We start from the raw sequence: 6,000 nt of genomic DNA, 5'->3' as shown, positions 1-6,000 counted from the left end.
ACTAAATAAGAAAATTTGGATAGGGCTCCATACATACAAGAGTGATGTCGGTATCAATAATATCAAATTACAAGTGTGTCACATCTGCAATTGAATTTAAGTCCACTAAGAGAGTTTTAGTTAGACGGACTGTATAAAGACATAATAAATTATTAATATTAAAATATATAGTTCTTGAACTATTTGATTAAAAATTATATAAGTTTTATTATTGGTTTGGCCTTAATCTTTCTAATCAAATGATGAATTAATAAATCTATTGAATATTAAGTGTAATTCCATATTTCAATCCCATGAAACAAATGCGCCTAATATGAATTGTCAGCACTTGTGGGTGGACAAGTTAGTTACCATAGATTTGAAATTAATATGCAACATTTTCTGAGTTTATAATACGAGTACATAGACTTTCGGTTGTTAAAAACGGTCAGGGAAATATGAGAAGAGACACAACTGCATGGGCAAAACGACAAAAGTATTAAAAAATGAATAATGTTAGGGATATTAAATTTTTTACTAAATAAATGATCGTGCGCCCTGTAATTTTATGGATCACACACTTAACATTTGATCATTTATTGAACTATACCATTTTTCTTAAAAAAGAGCTCAAATGAACCCACATGTGAATTTCATTTCAAATATGACCCTACCAGACTATTTATGTGTGCAGCTCCAGCTAGGGAGAAGCATGCGAACTATTATGTGGTATTTTGGAAAATTGATAAAAAATTAATTTTTTTGACTTTTTGATTTTTTTGGCAAAAAACTGACTTCTTTAACTAAAAAAACTAAAAAATTAAAAACCTAACTTGTTTAGCTTCTTCCCAAAGTGCCCCTATATGTTCATCTTCATTTTTTTTTTTTCTTTCTTCATCTTATCTTCATCACACACCAACCACATTTATTATTCTCATCATAGATACTTTGTGCTCTTTTGGAAAATTGGTAAAATGCTAGTTTCTAGCTTTTTACCAATTTTGAGTCACATCACCTCTCACGTAACTTACCCACAAAAAGACAAAATAAACTACAAAAAGTCAAAAAATTAACTTTTTTTCAACTTTCCAAAACATCCCTATGTACTCCGTCCCCTATCTCATAATTGGCCGCCCAATTATTAGTGGCCTATATTAGTCATAATTTACCGTACGCCAGTAATTGAATGACGAGTTAAAAATAAATAACGACAAGTTTAAATGCATTTGATAATAGTTGATACAATATAATATGTTCTTTATCTTTGTAGGGTGCAATTTAGCATGGTTCAAATGAATTCATGAGTAATCCAAATCAAACATGGGGTATTTGAGGGATTTTTTAGAATTAAAAGTTTGAATTTCGGTGGTTGAGCGACAATTGAAACTTGCTTTCTAATAAAGTTCAAATTTAGATCTTAACACCAACTAATCCCTAATCCCTTGTCAAATTTATTAATTGATATTAGACTTATTTAAGATAATTTTTCTAAATTTTAAAATTAATAATTAGAAAATAAAAACTAAGAGTAATTATTCTTGAGCTTCCAAATAATGAAAATTTTCAACTTTTGAGAGTTATTTTTATCTTATAATTTTATACACCAAAATTGTACCAATGCCTCTTAACACATATTTTTTAAAATGAATATATATATATATATATATAAAAAATAAAAGAGAGGGAGAGAGAGAGGATACATTATTGGTACGGAAATGCATTATTCACAAGAAGTGGGATGGGCCCATTTCGAGAAGACAATGGCCCACAACTTAGTTTTCACTTTTGGGCCCAAAAAAAACAGGTGTTGAACTAGTAATGAGATAGGCTCAAATCTCGTGTACGTGGTAGCTCAAGAACTTGTCAGCATCTTGTTCGCTTGATCTGTTTTCTAATAGAAAGCCCAATCCAGTTTTCCAAATGGATTCAATGGGCTCCAGCCCATTAACAATATTGGGTCAACAAAGAGAGGTCCATGGGCATTTTAGTCATGAAATTATAAATTTCCAAGTTTAAGGTTAATTTTGAATATTTTATAATATTTGAATTGTGACGTGGAAATCCACTAAGATTTTTTTATTCATTTGCATAACAAACTTTTTTTTTATTTTTTATTCAAGTGAAAAGAAGAACAAAGTAACAGAGTTTTAGTACAAACAAATAATCAAACAAAGGGTATCAGCCCTTAGCTACACTAGAAGAAACTATGTCTGCAATCAGAAGAGAAGACATAGAACTAAGAGGGTCATCTAGGAACATCAGGTGCTCAGATTGGTTGACTCCAATGTTGGCAAGTGTATCTACACATTGATTTGCTTCTCTGGGGATATATTGGATGCTACACTTGTATTTCTTCAGCATGAAATTAGCGTCATCAATCAGAACTCTGTAGGGGGATGATCTTTCAACTCCATCCTCAATTAGCTTCGTTGCAGGCTAGGAATCTGTCTCCAGCTCTATATTGCCCAGTCCTTTTTGCATGATGATTATGAGACCTCTGTAAAGTCCCTAAAGTTCTGCTTCTAAGCTTGTACAGTTTCCTAAGTGTCCATGGTAGCCCCATAGTCAGGTGCCTGTTTCATTCCTCAGTAAGCCTCCATATCCGGACTTACCCAGGTCACCTTTAGAGCTTCCATCTGTGTTCAATTTTAGTTTCCCTACAATAGAAGCAAATCAATTAATTAGTCTTGGTTCTGAGTAATTAGGGTAAAAGGGGTTTTGAAAAGCTTTCTATATTTCTTTGGCTTATTAGAGTATTCTTATTGTACTGATATGGACAGGTTGAGTTTGTTTGCCAAACACCTCATTGTTCCTATCTTTCTATATGTTCCGGAGGGCTGTTAAGAAGGTTGTTGGCCATTGGAGATCAACCAACTTGCCTTTACATTTCAGGTTGGATTTTAACCATTCAGATAATGACTTGTTGTCTTCTGTTATCCACCAGTGGAGATCTTTCAGCTGGAGCCATATGGCTTTTGCTTTGGGGCAACCTCTGAGCAGATGTATCATGTCTTCTCTATGAGTTTGGCATCCGTGGCAGATATCAGAATCAATAAGTTTTCTTGTAAGTCTCATCTGGTTTGTAAGTAGCCTACTATGCATGGCTAACCAAATGAAGGTTTTAAGCTTTGAGGGGCTTTCATTTGCCATATCCATTGCCAATCAACTCCATCTTCATCTTGTTTAGTAAGAGCATTGTAGGTTGTTGATGTAGAGAAATTACCATTTGTAGTTCCTTGCCAAGTTGGAGTGTCCATGAAAGTCACAAATCTTGGTCTGTAGATACTAAGGATGTTATCCTTGTCCTGTTGGGAGATGAGGTGCTAGATTGCGGTTAGATCCCAATTCCCTTCTTCATCAAGAATAAAGCTAATTATTGTTGTATAATCAATATTAGAGCTTTGATTAGTGTTACATAAAGGTTGAGTGCCACACCACCAATCAGTCCAGAGTGAAATGTTCTCCTCATTCCTTATATTCTATTTGATGGTAGCCTCTAAGACTTTCTTGTTTTTAATCATACTCTTCCAAGTATGAGAGACATTCCTCTTTATGGGCCAGTTAGAAATGGAATGATTCTCAGCATTGCTAGCAATTATACAGCCCAATTTAGAAATTAAAGCAGAATTCTGCTCTATAGTTTTTTCTGATGCCCAACCTACCCTGTTTCTTACTTTGCAAACTTGATTCCAATTCACAAGATGGACTTTTTTGGCAGTGTCAGTACTGCCTCAACTGAAGTTCCTGTTTAATTTATCTATTTTGTCACAAATATTTCTTGGAATTTCCGTAGTTTGCATAAGATGGTTAGAGATAACTGAAGTAACTGATTTCACAAGTGTAATTATGCCAGCCAAAGAAAGAGTTCTAGCTTTCCAACCAGACAACCTGTTAGTAAGTTTATCAATGATATCTTTAACATGGTTTCTACTAAGTCTGCTATGATCATTAGTAAGGGATATACCACATTGGTAGCTAAGAGGAAGAGCCTCACTCTTGGGTATGTTAGGGGAAACAAAAAGTTTTGACTTATGAAGATTAATTTTTTGTCCAGAAATTTCACAGAATTTAGTCAAAACTTCCATGATGCAATCACAGTTTCTTCTGTTAGCTTTAGCAAATAATATAAGGTCATCAGTAAAAAAGAGATGAGAGATAAGGGTGCTATGGTTGGCAGCCTTAAGACCTTTCCAAGCTCTACTTTGGGTTTTGAGTCTAATCATGTTAGAAAGGTTCTCCATGCAAAGCACAAACAAGTAAGGGAATAAGAGGTCCCCTTGTTTGAGACCTCTCCCAATATTAATGCTAGGAAGACACTCACCATTTCAAATGATACAAGAATTAACAAAAGTAACACAATTCATGATGAGATTAATCCAATCAGGGTTCAAGTTAAATTTCTTAAGTGTGTGGTGAATAAAATCCCAGGATATACGATTATAGGCTTTCTCAAGGTCAATCTTGAGAACCATACCACCAGATTTGCCTTTCTTATTCCCGAGGGTGTGAATAATTTCCTAAGTTATGATAATATTGTCTGTGGTAGTTCTACCAGCGATGAAGCTACTCTGGTTCGGGCTAATGAGATCAGGAAGCAATGGTCTAATTCTGTTGACAATGAGTTTGGTGATGGTCTTTTAAGTCACATTGCATAGGCTTATGGGCCTAAATTAATGAAGGTTTATCCTAATATAAATTAAATCAATGTATTGAAGTTTAACGTTTTTTAATTCAAAAAGGCAGAATGATACTGAATTATGGTTCAAGATAGTAAAATGTAATTTGTCTAAAAATAATCCTATTAAATTGAAGACATATCTAAGGTCATTCCTCTTACATGATATAATTTATTCATATGAAAAAAAACTCTTGACAGATTCATTTAAATCACATATATACCCTCTCCAAATTAAAATTAATTTTATTAGTCAGCGTATAATATGTAAAACTGATCATTCTAAAATTTACTGGTCTATTACTTAAATAATTTAACATGTTTAACTATGGAAAATACAATTTTTTGTATTCTTTGTGGAAAAGAATATTATGTGATTAAGCCATTTATGCGATTTTAAAAATAAATACGAAATATGGAATGGCTACAACCACTTAGATTTTGAATTTACTTATGCTGTGTTTGGTTGGGGGATTTAGAGATGGATTTGGAAAGGGAAAGGGAAAAGGTGTGTGAAAATAAGTGAAATGTAGGTACATTTTATTCACATTTCACCTAACTTTTTCCTTTCCTTTTCCAAATCCCTCCTCAAATCCTCCAACCAAACAAAGGGTTAGGGTTCCTTTGCTAACATTATAAATAAGTTGTTTATTAGCTTATTTCTATCATATCACCTATTTTTTTGGCGCATCTTTTCTTAAAAAGAAAAAATAATAATTTATAAAAAAAATTGATGATAAATATAATTTTGTCTAAGGTATTAGATTTAAGAGATTTTTTGTTGGTGAAAAAATCATGTTTTGTGAAATAATTTGATGAGAAGTCTTATAAAACTTTTTGTTTCCAATTTTACTCCTGGACTTTTTTTTATTTGTTGACTTTTCATTGACTACCTGTTCAAATTTATATTTATCTGTTCAATTTTTTTAACTATCTGTTTAATTTTTTTCCCTTTATCTGTTCAAATATATGTCTAAATTTTATTATCTGTTCAAATTTTTTATTTTATTTTTATATCTGTTGAAATACCAAGGAACCCAAATTAAAATTTTACCTTGTGCAATTTTTCTATCTGTTAAAATCTTTCTCACTATCTTTCTCACTATCTTTCTCTCCCCAGGCAATGAGATCTATTTTTTTATCTGTTCATTTACAATCTATTTCTCAACAACAACAAGAATAACAACAAAACTACAACGAGATCTGTTTTTTTTTTTTTTTTTTTTTTTTAAAATATGTTCATTACAATCTATTTCTCAACAACAACAACAACAACAGAAAAACTCCTCCAGATTTTCTGCAATCATATTAAAAAAATGTAATCATCACATCTAGTATTGAAAATC

The sequence above is a fragment of the Camellia sinensis genome, chromosome 2 (assembly GCF_055761805.1).
Source record: "Camellia sinensis isolate YWXY chromosome 2, ASM5576180v1, whole genome shotgun sequence".
Lineage (NCBI taxonomy): Eukaryota > Viridiplantae > Streptophyta > Magnoliopsida > Ericales > Theaceae > Camellia > Camellia sinensis.
The sequence above is the reverse complement of the archived record's forward strand: the minus strand, read 5'-3'. Positions refer to the sequence as shown.